This window comes from Dunckerocampus dactyliophorus, chromosome 19, assembly GCF_027744805.1.
Source record: "Dunckerocampus dactyliophorus isolate RoL2022-P2 chromosome 19, RoL_Ddac_1.1, whole genome shotgun sequence".
Taxonomy (NCBI): domain Eukaryota; kingdom Metazoa; phylum Chordata; class Actinopteri; order Syngnathiformes; family Syngnathidae; genus Dunckerocampus; species Dunckerocampus dactyliophorus.
Genome location: NC_072837.1, coordinates 15,534,412 through 15,552,739, shown reverse-complemented (window position 1 = coordinate 15,552,739; position 18,328 = coordinate 15,534,412). Strand labels below are relative to the sequence as shown.

General features: G+C 43.4%; 1 protein-coding gene across 19 annotated transcripts in view; it reads left to right on the top strand.

Annotated features, from left to right (window-relative positions):
- Window positions 1–18,328, top strand: part of afdna (afadin, adherens junction formation factor a) — an 83,169-nt gene that overhangs the window by 739 nt on the left and 64,102 nt on the right. The gene's annotated exons all lie outside the window — the stretch shown is intronic.

Below are 18,328 nucleotides of genomic sequence, written 5' to 3'. Positions count from 1 at the left end.
TTTACGAAATACCCTCGGCCCTTTTGTGCAGACAGAGCAGGCCGAATGTGAAGTGAAGAAGAAGCCACTTCTTTGAAGTCTTCAGATCTCCTGTAGGTCGTTATTGCAACCGTCGATACTACGCAGCTTTTTTTTTAAAGTGGCACATTTTCGAACGCAGTCTGGCATGTTGTTATCTTACCATCGAAGTAGCAGCTAGCTACCTAGCTAGCTGGCTAGCTTGACGGGTAGCAAGCGTGTAGCATTTGAGACATACGTTTAAAAAAACAGGCACATTAAGAGGCTTGTTGAATAACATTGCGGTGAAGTAAATGATTCATGCTGTTGCAAATGTGCATCTATTGCATGATGCATGGTGCATTGGTAGTGTAACGGCCAGTCTGCAACGGCTAGCCCACCCAGCTGCCAGCATTTCTAATACTCCTGGTAAATAGATGCAAGCTTTAAGTATTAGACAAGAGCAGAAGGTAAATGTTTATACTTAGGGTAAGGTTGTTTTCTAAGGAGAGAGCGAGAGCTTGGCCTGCGTTGATTGTCTTAACAAGTTAGCATGGTGGTATGTGTATGATGGACTACTGTTACCGACTGGAACACACTGAGTACTACGTAGTTGTGTAATTAAAGAAGTTGTGACATGACAGGATAATAACAAACAAGTCCATGCATGGTTCTCTTGCAAGGTCACTGCTGCTGGTTCTAGTCCCTAACAAAATGGTCAACGTCCTCTCTAACCTGGTCCATCATGGCTGACTAGTTAGAATTTATAGCAAACAGTGTGATTGTGTCAGCTGCCATGTTTTTAGGCGGGCAGCTTACCCCACCACCCCTCCCGCTGCCTTCTTCGTCTTGGATAAGGGTGGGAGTGGGGTGGGGGGGTGGGGGGTGTCATAGGGGTCCCCTCCTCTCCCCTTGAGCCGATTAATTCATCGGGATTGAAGCTGGCCAGCCGTTGGCCAGAGTTGCCTATGGCCAGCGTGCGCCACCTCCCCATCCTATGAGGAATGATTAACTGACACACCAAGAAAGGTCTCACAGCTTCCTAAGTCCCTCTGACTGTATGGGGGCTGAAGACAGGACACAAGCCTCCCCCCCTTGCAATACAAGCAGATGCGTGACACCCTGCTGCCATGCTACACCCTCCCCATATGTCAGCTGGTTGAGCCCCCGGGGGTGCTGCACAAATGCCCATCACGCCCAGGAAGAAGCCTGCTATGAAATCTCTTATTTCACCCACTTTGTTCATATTTAGAATCACATTTTCTCATAGGGAGTCATGTAAATATAAGTCTGTTCCAGAGTCAAACTGTTGCCATCATAAAAGCTTAAGCAAGGAGCTGTAGCTTGATGTCATATTTTAACATTCTCTCTGTAGTTTTCCCTGACTGCCCGGACTCGTGTGTCATTGTGCGGGGAGCTCGCACACAGTGGCGGGGCTACGTGGTGGCCAATGGTGGGCGTGGCCACCCTTGGTCACTCTCAGGCCACACCACTGGCCACCTAGACATTTCAGGTATGAACTTATTGCCACCCCTGTGTGAGTAATGGTCTCACTATGGCCACCCCAGTGAAATATTTCTGGCTCCGCCACTGCTTGCACTGGAAGTGCTGCTTTAACCACTGGTTGTTTACACTAAGGACCGTCAATAAATTACTATTGCACTGAAGAGAGCTTCTTAAAAATTTTTAATACATTCTAAATAACACCACAAATTGATCTATAACCATGTCAAATGATAATATTTTGCATCCTCATTTTTTAAAAAATTGTATCCTTTATTGAGTGGACTTTTTAAAAAACATTTTTTGGATGTATCCTTTAGTTGATTAGGGACCTGACTCACAGACGTTTGTTACAAAAGCCAAACAATGTTGTTGGTCATGCTGTGTAACAAAAAAGTAAATTCAGCAAAGCTTTGGTTGCATTATTTTTAATGCTTTGTAGAGCTATTTTCATAACCATATTCAATTCCACAAATTCATGTTTGTAGCAGAAGCTTATTATTGGAGAAAAAAAAAAAAAAAGATAGTATCGGAAGACAAAAAATGTGGATCGAATGAGTGCTGCTGCGGGATTGATGCTGCAGGGTTTCCGCTACATGTAATTGATCGTAGCGGTACATCACTACAAAATAAAAGCCGTCACACCATAAAAGAGTTGTTTTTTATTTTTATTTTTTTTACTTCAAAACAATTTTAAGTAATATATTGTATTATTGTATGAATGGATATATATGTTATATAGATACATATATAGGTTATTATTCACGCACATATTGGCCACAATTAGTTTGAAAACGATTTAAAATATCATAAAAATGTGTCACTGAGCTTTATTTTGATAAGCATGCACCGGAATCACCTGTCTGCCTTGCTGGCACTTGTGCATGTGTGACCAGATACGCGACATGTTTTGTGTTGACTTTCACTTTGTTTCTTATTATCGGGAGAATGAACAATAGCCTATCTAGCGTGTGTGATCGCTCACGTTTCAGTTTCATTCCACTTTCTGGTATTTTTGTTTCCATACCTGGCTGACGTCCTCTAGCTAGCTCGTTTTTGTCCTACTGGCAAACTACGATCATCATCACAACTTGCTTTTTCAAAGAGTCACTTAATCTTGCTCTCTTGTTATCATTGTAATACTTATGTCTTGTCTTCAAAACACTTGTTTTGTGTCGAAGTTGTGCAACAGAAACACATAGTGTGTCCAGCTTTAGACAGTGATGCTATCACAGTGGTCTCCAACAGGTAGTTCACCAAAGAATATTTGCTTCACCTCTTAGTATTCTATCGTAACCTGGCACCTGTATTTAATGACCAATAAGCACACTGAGTGGAGATGTGCTTCGTAAATAAAGTGCAATTTAAATGTTGGCATTGCTCTTAGCAACTTTGCTAAATTAACAGTTAAATTAACAGTTTTGCAATGTTCTCTGTTCATGTTCTGCTAGTTGTTGAGAAGTGTTATAAAGCCTATAAATAAGTTAATAAATAACTCATAAAAAATGATATTTGACATTTTAAAAAAATGCAGCCCACCACCACAGCTTCCAAAAATCCTCGGTGATACCCTGTGCTGCATTATGTAAACATAGCAGGTGCTAATCTATGTAAACGCTAACGGTAGGGGACCCTGCTGGAAACTTCATTCGGGACACGTGCACATTTCAAACTCCAGTTTCTGGAAATAATAAGGCTGACTTTTGAACGATATTAACGTGATATTGTGGCACAGGATTGTTTCCAAAGCCCTTGCATTGGATCTCATCCGATTGTGCTTCAGTTGTACCTAATGTTTTGGCCAGTAAGCGTATATTTGATTCCTAATATGATCTCCCAATGCATTTAAGAGCTCCATGTGACAGTGTTGTATTTACTTCTAGAGCCTTACAGGCAGTTACTGAGTGATTTGGGTTCACAGCAGACTGCTGTTGATAATGTTGAGGCTTCCTCAGCAAGGCCAGACAAAAGTCGTCTTCTAAGTGCAATTCTTTTAGGGACGTGCTGAGTTATTTAGGCCGTGTTACCTCTCAGAAAAAAGGTTTAGTCGGGTCCATTGAGCTGTGCTTTTATTCGCGTGTGACGCAGGTAAGGTGATTTTAAAGCTCCTCGTCCTGAAAACTCACTGCAGGAATAGTTTTTTTTTTTTTTTTTTTTTTTTTTTTTTTTACAGCAGCTTTTGTTGTATGCAGTTATTTATTTTTTTGTCTGCATCAGCCAGACAACTATTTGACGCCCCCAAATAAAGGTATGAAGCTCCTCTTGAAGGGTGCATTATGGCAGGGGTGTCAACATTTTTTTCCAGCGAGGGCCACATAGTGAAAAATGAAAGGATGCAACTTTGTCACTTTGGTGTTTTGTAAAGCAACACATGTACAATAGGTATGCTAAGAAGTTATATATATTTGAAGAAAAAAGTGCATCTCAGCTTTGTGATGTAGGTGAAAAAGACTATTTTTCGTGTCAACTTTGCTTCTTGGACACCCCTGCATTATGGCAACATGGCTGAGGACTTCAGAGACAGAAGTGTATTTGGTGTTTTATTCCAACATGAAGCCGACTAAACGCCTTCAATATTTTGTATAGAGTATCAGTCTCTCCCAAACATTTATTTGTGGCTGGCTTTCGGAGACTGGCATGAACGAGCTCCTCAAAGAGCAATATAAAGCGTCTGAATTCTTCTTTATATTCAATATTTGTTTTGCTTTGCATGTTTTTTGCTGACTGATGATGCTCTGCACTGCTGTTTTTGTCGTTGCTCAGTCGTATGTTGGCAAACGGCCTTAACGAAGGGTGGACGTGGGGCTAAAAGGTCAGGATTGAGCCTGCACTCGGTTTCTCCTGTGTTCTTTTGTGGGTCCAATAATTGCATCCATGATGAGTTACTGTGACGCCTCCTCAGAGTCCAGTTGGCTGTTTGGGAGTGCGGTGTGAAGAGTTATGAAGTGAAAAGTGCTTCTTTTTGTACAAAAGATCAACTTAGTGGTGCATGGTGATAAGTGCAGTGCACAACAAAAAAAATGTGCACAGGAGAATGGAGCATGAAAGGACACTGTGTGTGTGCGTGTCGTGCGTGCGTGGACATGCCAAGTGTATTAGGTCATCTTGTGTACATGTTTTATTATGTCTTAGCGCACATTGTGCTCCACTTTAGAAGACACAATGCAACAGTAGAGGTCGGCGATACAACCAACTTTGGTATTGATCTAATACCGGTATCGCAGATACAGATACCTTTTTTACATAGACAGAATTGTTCAAGATCATTGACTGATTTTGTGATGTTTTTTCCTTTTTACTTTGTTGATCATGATTACAGCCATAATAAAACACAGGACAAAGATTGTAGGCAAACAGAAAAATACAGACAAATGTAACGATATCCACAAAAATAGTACCTTTTGACTCCAATACATTCTGAAAATTGTGTTCACCGTGGACCACAGGCCACGCCTGCACCTGTGAAACCATGTGAATGTATAATCACCTCCTCATATTATTGCACATTTGGTTATTAGGATTTTCATTTGGTGTTGTTTTACCAGCAAACTTACATTGAAATAAGCCAAGCAGGACTTTGAGTATCCAACTATTGTATAATTCATTTGAAATGAGGTTTGACAACAAAAAAAGAAACTCCAATTGCACAAATCAGAACTAATGCATTTAGCAAGAAAGCATGAGTCTTTTGGATTTTTTCAAATTATTTTTTACTTACTGTAGTATATTTTTAAAATAATTAAAATAAATAATAATACAAATATATATTTTTAAAATAATGTAAAAATAGTAAAATGATTAAAAAAAAAGTGTCCTTTTGATGGGAATTATTTTCAGGCTTTCCCAGGCCACATAAAATGATATTGCAGGCTGAATCTGGCCCCCGGGCCTGAGTTTGACACTCGTGCTGTCAATGGTAGTGGTGCCGTTTATTTGGAACATGCAAAAAAATGTAAACAGCAGTCCATCACATGTTTACACTCGCACGATTCATCATGTCCGCAAAGGAGTAGCAAGAAGTAGAATTGATTTCATTCTACCCCTTCTCTGTTTTCCAGCAATTACTGACAGTTGTTCACCTCCTGTGTTTAACATGTACCACTTTACCCATTTTTCTTTATAAAGCTGTTTGATAGGATGACAGTTTGAGTTTGTCGATAGCTTGTTGAGTGATGGTGAATAATAGAAGAGATAGAAATGAATAATAGAGCAATAAAATAATACAGGAGTAAAAGTCGACAGAACTTGGTAGTGTAATCAACAGTATATGTTGTATGGTAATAATAACATAAATAAATATACCAGTATACAATATATTTGAACAACACAACAGAAAAGCGCAGATATTTGTGAACATAAACATAGGAAAGAACAAAAAAATATAAATCTCATCATACTAGTATTGATCCGATACCGATTGATATGCCATTGATTACATCTATATTTGCATGTATCCACTGTCTCTCCCGTGAATTGCCCCTCCACCCTCTACCCCACGCTCCTGCTCAGGAAACAGGAAGTGTGCAGGAAGTGTGTGCTGTGCTGAGATTGTGGGCTTCCTGTGGCTGTTTTCGTCGATTTCCAAGTGCACCCGCCATGCTGTGATGAACATGCTCTGGTTGTTGATGGGCTGTTTTGCTTTATTGCCTGAGCACCAAGCATTACTACACATGTGTCGGCAGGATTTATTGCTGGTGCGCAGTGTTAAATTTCCTGTACGATGCAGAATGTATCACTTGACTGTTGATTAACTAATAGTTTCCGGTGAACAGGACACGTTGCGGGAGACTATTGCAGTGAATTAGAAGCTTGCGTTGCGGCTAAAGTAGCAGTCAGCACGAGGTAGCTGCCTTTGTACAAAAGGTGGAGTCTGGTTGGTGTGTGGTCGTGACGCTTACGGATCTGCTAGCCTCAGCTACAACTACAATACCATGAGGACACACACACAAACACTGGCTGATTGCCGAGTGCGTTTATCTCTGTTTGCATTGTCCCGCAGTGTGTTTTTGTCACCCCCACCAGCCTCATCATGTCATGTGGGCCCCTCGCCTCGCCCTGTCACCATAGCAACACCGTGGCCGTGATGAGCAGACTTATTTTGTGCATCATCCGCTCGGTTTGTCATGGCAGGGCGGCTGGGTGGGTCGACTGTCAACAGAAGGGTAAATCAAGTCAACATCAAGGAGGTGTTGCTGTCAGGAGATTCGGCGTCGCCGCTGCTGGATCAACGCTACCAGAATGCTTTGCAAATAACCGTGCTCCACTTGCCATTGTTGGTCTTCTGCATAGAACACTGGCATAGTATGTGGACTATGCACTCGCTGGTGAAGCCAATCACAGTGCAGCACTTATTGGGGGTTTGGGGGAGGGGTTGTATGTAACAATAGTAGGAACTGTGGAGGTTTGAATCAACGCTCTTCCTGCAGAGCATAAGACAAGTCTATCCCAATCTGCTCCCAACCTGGAGCATTTTAGGAAATACCCTTTTTGTGGTCATCACTAATTATGGATTATTCATCATCCTGTTATAAATTCAGGATGTGTTTCCCATTTTAAAGGAATAACAAGCTTAAGATATACAGCAGAGTAGTTTAGCGCAGTGATTCTTAATTGGTGGGTCATGACCCAACAGTGGGTCTGTGCCTGGGCAAAAAAATAAATGCAGTCATCCAATGAGCACAAGTTTGCGAGTTTTTGTCCTGTAAAGAGTGACTCTAGACGCCCTACACCTTGGACGCCACACTCGAGCCTGAAGCTCAGAGTTAAACTGCTTCACAGTCAAATAGACAAAGTTAAGTGCAACACGGTAAAGTCATGAGTTTTGTCGGGGAAATATGTCAACAAGTGACAGCAGTCCGCACGCTTTGTTTGCTTTGGGGCAAAATTCTTTAGTAGTGACAACCATTAAGACGAAGCTGACATCATCAACAAACATTAGAATTGATCCATGCAGGCTTGGTTGCCATCCCTACCCGATGTAGTTTGTCACTGAGCACTTGCAAGGCCGTAACACACAATGCTACATACATGTTACATGTCCAGGTTCGAGGCCAAATGTGTCCTTGTGTGCGCATGTGAATGGCCCCACAGTGATGGACTCAGAAGTGGGGCAAAGATCACAACCGCGAGCCTGTCCCACTGAGTTATGACACACCTTTCTCCTCCGAACACACAAAGGAGCTGTGTTTATGCACAACCTGAGGGCCTCAGTTGTATGTGGGTTGCATGTTCAAGGGGGCCGTTTGGTTGCCTTTTTCCTTGTCGTTCGAGAGACACAGAATGTTGCAGCTGCAGGTTTCCGTCTTGGCCCGTCCTCCATCTCTTGCCGTAATTAAAGCAGTTGGCCTCGCTCTATTGGCTGCTGCCTGTTAAATGGAAGGATGGCAGGTCACACTGCTGTTATTTATCACCGCCGTTTATCTCCAGCGCAGCCTCCTTCTCAGACAAAAGCTAACTTGTGGTTACAGTTTATCAAGATCGACTCCAGGCCTAAAACCAAACAGTCAACTCGGTGCCGGCATGGAGAGGTGGAGGCGGTCTGAAGAGTTTTGACACATTTACATATGACCAACAGACCTTCAACGGGGTTGAAAATGCTGTAAAATGCACACCAGTAGTTTGAGATATCACTACTAGGGGTGGGGATGGTCTGATTCAGTATAGCAACTTGTGCATCGACGTCTGTGCTTCAGTGTCGTCAGCAAACGTACTGTATATAAGGATATCAGCCAATGTAGCCGTCTCCACACATGCACTGCAGCCGTCGTCCTCACTCGCGTGTCACATTCAGGGCCGCACAACACAGTCCGACAGTTCTGGGTGGCTATAATATCATACTAACCTGGAGAGAGGGGTTTACTACAGCCTAAGGCCTGGCGATATAGCGATATTGTAAAATACTTCTTTCTTTTGAGCAAGATATCAAAAACAAACATATTGTTCATATCGATATAGACTGGATTTGCGCTGTTCTCTTGTATCTTGACACGGAGGTCTGTCTCACTCCGCTGTGTGTGTCAGTGCACCTTAGCGAGGTTGCAGCCCCACCCCCCTCTGTGCTCTGACGACTCTCCAAACCCTCTTGGCAATATATTTTCTCAAAAGCGACTAGCGACAAATGTAGCTACTTTTTCCGCCGTCGTTGGAGAGTTTTCTGGTATTTGGGGAAAATAAAAGTGAAAGTAAAGTCCCCGCTGCACACTGCATCGTGGAGATCCACGCATCCTCGAGGCACAAGTATTTTTGAGTTGCTGCTGACATTTAAAATTTCCTCTTAAACGGGGCACTTTATTTCATACAGTATTTTGTTCTTTTGTGCTTTTGGTGTTAGCTGAGGGTTTTAGCATAGTTAAAGGTTTGTTGTAAAGAAGATTATTATATTTTACTTTCTCTATATTTGTTTCAAAAAGACAATGGACTTATTTTATTTTAGCAGCTATTTTTCTGTAAGATTTTTTTATTTTAGTGAAACAACTTCACACGCACATTTGACTGACATAGTCTAAACTCACTTTGTGGAAGAAATATATAACGTATATCAATATTCAACAAAAATATATGGGGCTATGAGTTTCACCCAGCCCTACGACAGCCTCATATAAACATTTACACTAATGATAATGTAGTGACCTGGAAGTGCAATGTTAAATGTTCTGTGTTGTCCGACTGTCTGTAAAGCCGTGAACGTGTCAGCCTGAGCACTACCAGAGCTCTGCTATCTGAATTACGTTGGTATCTGCAGGTATCCCAATTTAGGTATCGAGATTAGATCGGAAGTGAAAACGTGTGGATCGTGCATCGCTAATTGCCACAACCTGCACGTAAATACAAAGTAACATTTAACATTAGGGATGCTTCGATCAGGGTTTTATGCTGTCGATTCCGATACCGATTATCCATGAGTGGTATTGACTGATACTGATCACATAGATTAACTGTACGTTTTTCAATTTACTTATGATGATCACTATTGGCAAGGGGCACCATTCGACAATTCCAAGGGCCCGTGGCAAATAGGTAATTATTAAAAAATAAACTTGGGCAGATTGTCTGTCTGTGTGTGAAACCGTTTTTGCACTATTTGACACTAATCTGAATTGAATTTGAATTTAAGTCACATTTGGAATCCGCAGACCACAAGCTGGGTGGCTAACTCTAGCCGCCAATGTAAAGTACAGCCAGTGATAGACAGGCAAAGCGCCTAAGGAAAGATGCAAGAAAAGTTGAACGGCAATATGTTTGATAAGGGAGTGATCAAACACGCTGGAATCGATTGGCGTAGCCTCCGTCAAGCTGTCCAAGTGAAGCCACTGAGGTTTTACAGACGAGTTTTGATTGTCGCTGCAATACGGGACAAAGAGACGTGTCATTTTGTTGGCAACCTTACTTGACACAGCAAACATGTCGGGTTTTCTGCAGCACGGCGATTGTTTTTTGTGATCAGCTTTTGAAAGGCGTTTATCGGCATATGCCGATCACGTTTTTCATGGAAATCGGACGATCGATGAGAGCATCCCTACTGAAACTGCATGTCTTTGTTTTTGCATACTATCGCTTTTAGTGTTTAGGTGGAAATGATCACAGTGTTTTCCCTCACTTTCACTTTGAGTTTGTTTTTTTTTGCATTCTGAGACTTGTGATGACTCCAGATAGTCTTTAATGTAACAGATTTGTATTCCAACAGGACGGTGGATTTGTAGTGAGGCATATGTTTACACATTATCAACACTTTGCTTAATTTACCGGGTGCTGCTCTTTTCAATTCCGCATGGAGCAGAAACGCTGTCGTACTTTGGAGGCAATTCATTTCTTCTGAAGGTCCGCCAAGGTGGGATCAATACATGCAAACACTTGTGGTGGTGGTGGGGGGAAGCCTCCCTAAGCAGTCCTCCAAGTTGAGCAGCAAGTCTGTGTTAGTCAGGATCTCATCAGATCATGTGTCACAGTTTCACCGTTCCTACTAGTCAAGGAATTCCTGGAATGCAACTGGGGTTTTGGTGCGCTGCCTCCCAGATAAAGAAGTCAGGTAGCTTGATGGATGGTCTGTGGAGGTTTGGGAATGTGAGGGAAGTTTTCCAGGCTACATCCCTGGGATCGCAGGCACACTACGCAATGGTGAAGTCATGGAAGAGAGGAGGAATTCACATCAGACAGGAGCTTTTCTCCTCATGGAAGCCCATTAGTTGGGAAGCTCCTGCCAGCTTTTGCTCCCCGGTTCCCTCTGTGAAGCGCACATTCCTCTTCTGTGATGTGGCCTCTCTCTTATCTATCTTTTCATTCCTTCCTCTTGTTCTAAAACAAATAGTGTATTGTATGTGCTCAGCAGAGTGGCCCGCCCTCAAAGATATAGCACTGTGTGTTTGTCCCGGCCCGCCTGTCAGACTGCGTTAATCCTCTCCGACGACCTGCTCCCCACCGTTCCCCCCCAACCGCTACCCCCCCCTTGGTTGATGTCGCACTCTCAGTCAGCTGATTCGCTCCCAACCTGCCACTTGCCAGCCGCCCCTGTCCATCTGGGCCAATCACATGCGAGGTAACCCCCCAATGACCTCACAGGATCAGACTGTGATCAGGGTCCTAGTCTGTACTGCAGCAGTCTTAGTCCTGCCCCTTTAAGGAGGGAAAGTCTGTCATTGGTGGAAGCAAATCAATGTGTTGGTATTTCATTCATACAAATGTGTGACAAATGTCTTATATTTTAGACATATATTAAATGTCTTAAAATTTTTGTTGATAGCACGGCAAACCCTTAGTGTTCTCTCAAGGAGCTTCATGAGGTAGTCATGAGGTAGTCACCTGAAATGGTGCCTTGTCAGGGTTACTTAGTGGAATTTCTTGCCTTATTAATGGCTTTGGGAACATCAGTTGTGGTGTGTGTGTGTGTGTGTGTGTGTGTGTATGTGTGTGTCCAAACTTTTGGCCTGTACTGTAGATCTGTAACCACAGCCACTGCTAAGCTTCCGGTGTGTGGGCGACCTGCTCTACCCTCTGAGCCACTGCCATCCCAGTAGTATGTAGTTGTGTATGTATAGTAGTATGAGCATGTTTACTTGGTTGTAGTGTGCCATTAGGGTTCATGCAGTTATGCAAGGTGTGCAAACATATTGTGTAAAACATACTTAGTAAAAGCATAAATTAAAACATATTACTACATTATTATATTAAAACATATTAACCATGATCCTTCGAGTACAGAAGTAGGATGTTATTGATGTCCCAAAGAGACGATGCAATGAGATCATCATGTTTCATTGAATTACTTTTGAATGAAAAGTTGACAGACGATATCCTGTCTTTTGTGTGTTTTTTTTTGTGTGATCAAGTGTAGAATTACTGCACTGGTGTGTTAGAAGCTTGTTAGCTTTGGCGCTATGTGCTAGCGCAACTGGCGCCGAAGTGACAAGTTTCCACTCTTGGCAGTACACATGAGTTTACTTCCCAGTCGTTAACGAGTTGGATGGATATTTTGTCACACTCCCATTTGTTTGCATTACTGGGGCAAAAAAGGACGCTATGCCACCCTTGTTCCACGAAGGTAAGTCCTTTCAAGTCTTACTACAGGAGAAATGCCGGCACGGTGTTTGGGTACACCACTCTAATTGACCCGTGTAGGTTTGTAGAACGCTGTGTTGCATTAGTTCCGCTTTTTATCTCTTATTGGCCGCCGGATTAAAAAATCTGTCAAAATGTTGAATACTGGTGCAATTGCCCAGTGGGTAGCTGCCCCAGCAGGCTGTTCTAGAAGTCATAACAGAAAGTGAAAATATTTTACATTTTTTTTCACACACGGCTGAAACAATGATGCTGCTAATTTATGGCTAAAGCAACTACAGTTCCCGTGATGCTTAGAGTGCAGAGTGAGGATGCTAACATCACGTTTGAAGTCTTACGCAGTGATGGTGTTGATCTGACAAATCTTAAGTAAGTTTGAAGTGTAGAATTATGACAGCTTCTGCTTGGACTGCAGCAGCTGTAACATGGAGTGTAGGTAGGATTGCAAAATTTATAGTTTGCCTTTCTTTACAACGTGGACACCTGTGGCTTATAGTCAAGTCCTATATATGTACAATTTTTTTTCCCCTACATTTTGTGGGTACGGCTTATATGCAGTGCACTTAATAGTCCAGAATGTAAGGTAATCCGTTCTAGGATCAGTTTTATATGCAGAAAACAATGATAAATGAAGTGGATAAATGAACATTTAACATCACTTTTAATTTTATTGAAGACTCTTGCAGGCAAAAACAATTAGCGACGAGCGAGAAGGGGAAGATGGAGCCACACAGACACCACCTTTGTGTTTTGCTATGAGTTATTTTTTTTTTATTCAATAGTGTTTGTCACCTTCCTTATCGAAGTACTGGCACTTGCAACGGAGCCTATCCTAGCTGACTTTGGGCGACAGGCGGGGTACATCCTGGACTGGTCGCCAGCCAATCGCAGGGCACATATAGACAAACAGCCATTCACACTCACATTCATACCTATGGACAATTTAGAGTCGCCAATTAACCTAACATGCATGTTTTTGGAATGTGGGAGGAAACCGGAGTACCCGGATAAAACCGATCACGCATGGGGAGAATATGCAAACTCCACACAGAAATGCCAACCAGTGATGATGTCATAGAGGGTGACACAGCTGGAGGGATTTTAGAGGATGCTTTGCAATAAAGACACGTTAGGAACACAGTTGGACTCAAGCAGTGTATTAATAACACCACAAGACCGAGCCACCAATGTGTGAGATTTTTGATTTGATCAGTTTGGATTGGTTTCTTAGGTGCAATGTTTGGCCGTACAACAACCGATACATATTTTGGGCAATCATTTTTGTCAAAAACCGAAGTTCTACAGTACTTGCATGTGCTTGCATCACAGATGGGTGCAAAGGGAATGGAGTGAGGTTCCCCAGGCTGGGCAAGTTAGCGGCTCAGTGTAGGCGATTGTTTTCCAGACAGACTCTAACACTTGGCTTCTGTGTTTGTATGTGACTCAAACTGTCGCCATCATAAACCTGAAGACTGCTACCCCTGGCTTCCTCGCAGACTGCAGCCAAACACAACATCCTGTGGGAGAGTACGTCAACTTGTATTTATTATTTGGCAGCCCAATAGGCCAGACACATTGTCACTGGTTGTTGAAAGAATTGTAGCCAGGCTAGTAAACAGTATGTGAGCTCCTGTCCTGCCCTGGTTCCCACCTCGGCAAGGAGAAGCAACAATGCTGTCCTGGTGACCTCAGCATGCTTTGACTTCCTACTCACGCCCCTACCTGCTCCCCCTTCCACAGGAGGAGCCTATACCAGCTAACAGGTCTGGTCTCCACTGTCGATGTTATCATCCATGCACAGCACCATCCGTGTGTGTGTGTGTGTGTGTGTGTGTGTTTTCAATAGGAGAGTCAAGTCCAGCATTGTCCCTGTTTGTCTTTGGAGGCCTCATCAGCAGCTCATGTGACTCATGATCGTTCAAACTGGATGAGCCACATCTCGTCCAGACTGTTAAAAGTTTCATGGGAGCAAGTGCAACAGGGGGACTGTGATGATCAAAGCAATTCAGGCTTATTTTTGAACACCGGTGTCATCAAAGTGTTTCCCAAATGACCAGTTTGACTTCTTTTTTTTAACCACTTGTTTGTCCACCTGAGACAGCTGAGAAGCAGGCATGTCCCACTTGAAACGCGACGCCCGGCCGACATGGTTGCCATGGCGGCACAAAGTGACACGGCAGTGTTGGGTTCCGCCCGTGGCGGGTCAGCTGTTTGCCACTTTAGAAAGAGACGCGAGGGACTCTGCCGCATGATGAGCTACTACTGGATACAGCAGCTGATGAATCTCCTCAGAAGTTATTAAAAAGCTCAAGTGTCCCTTGGTGACAGAGTTTAAGGACTCGATTAGCCGTCAGTTAATTACTTACTGTTGGAGTACAGAGTGGGACTTTTTTCCACACATCCTGTGGACCTGCTGACATCTTGATCACTAAATCATGTTGCTAAATGAGGGAGTGGAGAGAAACAGGATGTCACCCCCCCACTCATAGCACACTTGAGGATAAAAATGATGTGAGTCATATGGCGAAGGCGTTTTCAGGCACCAGTGGCGTCCATTATAATCTGCTGGTCCGTCCCATAGTGAGGAGTGCTTGTTGAACGTTTTGCGCAAGTTGCCGCGTGGGACCCGTGAAGCACTGCACGCTGTTATTGATCGTTTGTCAGCCCGCGTTGACCACCCTGAAGCATGTGACCTCCGTGTCTCGCTTTAGGACGACGGCTAAAGTGTCAGGAAGTGGAGCAGAAGTGAACGCTTCCTCTCATTCTCCTCCCCCTGTTGACCTACTGCACACACGTGACGTTTGGAAGACAGCTACAGAATGATACAGTGGACCTCCTGCCTACTGCTTTTATCAACATGGGTTTGTTTTCATGTGTAGGCACTCTTCCAAGGATATTCCCATTAAAATTCTACCGCAATTTAAGTCCCTCACTCATTCATTTTTCCAGCTGACAAGTGTTGAAAGGAGAGATCAAGGAGTGGTGTCCAAACCTTTTCCGCCAAGGGCTGCATACCGAAAAATCAAATGGTGCGGTGGCCACTTGCATTTTCTAAACCAACCCATGTTGATATAAATGTTTTATATTTAAAGGGGAAAAAAAACAGCCTGCATCTCAGCTTTGTGTCATCGGTGACAAAGCATATTAATATTAAATTATTTTTACAAAAAATTAAACTTTTTCCCCTGTACTTTTTTTGTCTGGTAATATTATGGCTTTATTCTCATAATATTTGGACTTTATTATCGTAATATTGTAACTTTTTCCTAACCTAATTTTCCAAAAATTGCAACTTTATTCTTTTTGTTTCTCATATAACGACATTTTTCCCCTTTTATTATTTCAAATGTATGCTGTTTTTTTCCCCTTCTTAATGTTAGGTGTAAAACAAGATCTCACGTCACAAGATCTTGCGAGATTTAAACTGTCTCGTGGGCCTGGTACGATGATAAAGAAATTAACCACACAATTAATGTAAATGAACTGGATAATTTTGCCGGCCTCAATATATTGCCATGTGCATCCGTTGTCTGTTTTCCTTGTTTCCCGCCTCCAAACCGTCTGTGTTTCACCTCGGCGTGTTTGTTTTGTAGAACAACAGCATGAACGGAGTGAGCCCTTTTGTCAGTCATACAGTCTCTTTGTCTCGGTGGGTAGATGCAGGGACGCTAGCATAAACACGTGCTGAAGAGTGTAATGTAGTCAAGCCTGTCACGATAAAAAATTGCTGGTCGACAATTAGGCTTTAAAATCGATCATTTCGACCTTTTTTTTAAGACCATATTAAGTCATTCAGTGATCACTGTGTCATGTCACATTTGAGCCACTAGATGGTACTCAAGTGTAGTGTATCTGTGTGAGGCACAGAAGATGCCTACTGTAGCACGTCGCAGGGCGTCACCGCTTCACATACCCTGGATATTGCGAGCTCTCGCCGCCCGGCACTATACAATCACATCGCCGATCAAACGCCAACCGCCGGGACTAATTCCTTACGGCACATCCACACCGGAACTGCTTTTGTGCTTTCATTCATATTAGTGTTTGCTTGCTAACTGCTAGCTAGCACTCAGTGTATTCAATCACTACATAGCTAGCCCCCGCCTCCACGTACTGTGACAAAGATGCGGAATAGCTGACAGGAGGCTCACACTTTCCCTTAATTTGACTATACAACCAATGTGCTCAGACACAAGCAGAGTGAACCCTCTTGTCATCCAGCCTGTGTGCTACAGCAAGACGAGGAAAGGGAATTCATATTTTCAGGGACACCCCTGGTCGATATGCTTGATATTGGCCTTTACAGCAAGATTTGGTCAGGCTGACGTTTAGGTTGACGGCACGTCTCTCACTTTGCTTGGAATAATTTACTTTGTGTGGGTGTGTGTGTGTGTGGGGGGGTATGTCTGGGTGTGTGTCAGCAGACCTTACTGGCCTTGTACTGGGCCGTTACGTACACACACACACACACAGCCTTGATCTTTGTGCGCTGTTAACGAAGGCAGCGAGCATCTGAGTTGTGGCCCGCTGTCAGCCCGACATGATTTGCAGCCTCACCTTCCCACAATGCATTGCTTGCATGAATTGCTGGTGGTTTAGAGGGTGGGGGGGAGTCTCGATACCGAGGCAGAAACTCACCTGAAACAAAGAAGCTTTGTGCATTCTCATTCACTCGGGACAACAAACTTTTGTAGAGCGATTTGGTCCTTGATGCTGGGTCACGTTCTTGTCGCTCTCATGGAGGTGAAGGACGCTTTCTTGGCAAACTGTCATGAAGATATTGCATGAAATTAATTTGAAAAATTAAGTTAAGTTGAAAATGTGTGTTGTGACTGTTGCTAAGTGAGATAGCTGTCAAAGTGCCTCCAGCAGCTCCTTAGAGCTGCAAGATGTGTGTGAAACACATGTTGCATAAAGTCAGCAGCCATCCTAAAACGCTGGGTTACATTAAGAAACACTAAAACACAACTCATACAGCCTGAGTGGCGCACACCGCCGCATTAGCATAGCTAACCCTGGCTATTGCTCTACGTGACCTCACGCTGATGCTCGGGGACAAGAGTTTCAAGTTTTTTTTAAACGACTTAGCCGATATTTCCGGTTGCCACCTCGACACGCTTAGTTCAAGAGCGGGCTGGTCAATGTTTGTGAGGACATGCCGCTATGAATGAGCTGTCCGCCGGGGAAGTACTCCCTCACACTAACGGTCCTTCTCCTCACGGTTACAGCATTTCATTCACACTGTCAATTTTCGTGAGATTCCGCATTCAACAGTAGATTCCATTCGGTTCAGCGATTTTGTTAACATGAAAATTATAGGGCCCTACACGGGAAACTTGCGCATGACAGGTTCTGCACTCAATTACGACGTCTTTTTCGGACTTTAATGAAAAATGCACACGACCTACGTCACTCACCTTTTGCTACTCTATCATGTTAGCCCACGCTGTTGCTGTGATCACATGGCCTCTATCAGAATAGATCTTGGATGCAGGCTGATATCAGCAAAAAACAAGTATCGGATTATATCGGCCTCATGGCCAATATCAATATCGGATCCGGACACCCCTAGTAGTCAATGCTGGAGTACCCAGAATGCCTTGTGGGCACTTTGTAACTAAAAGTTGCGTGTTTGTGTTGGGGCTTAGTCGTTGTTACGCACAAAGAATGGTCGTTTTGGTATTGTGGTGTGTTGACTCACCTGTTAAGTGATGTGCAGACCAGAGTTATAATGCCATCTGCTGCACAGAGGTGTAACTACACTCCATTCAGTTCAGACATAACATTATAATGTGAATGTGAGAGAGGGTGAGCAAATGACGCCAAATCTTAAATTAAAAAAAAAAGTAAATAGCGCCAGGTATCTGTGGCGGTCAATTTTTATTTGTAGTGGCCCACCACAGATAAATGAATGTATGGGAAACCTTGAAATATTTCCCATGCTGTGAGCTATGAGTGATCATCTTCCATTCATGTCCGTACAGTTGAAACTCTCGCTTTGTGCGCTGAATTGACATATTTGCATTTGTATACGGTCATGTGACCACACCCTCATACTGTGGCTTGTTTCCAGTCATCATCCCGCCTCGTGCAATGGAATTGTTCAGCCCTTTTTGTCTCCTTTTGTCCGTGCGTTTGATGCCTTTGAAAAGGTCTCAGCTGGGATCTGTTGTGGAATGAGCTTCCCCTCCCCGTGGCCGAGTTGAAACCTCGCTTCTGCTGACCTTAGACATGGCTTATGGTGGAATCCCCCCATGTTGCCGCAGGTGGGGCCGCA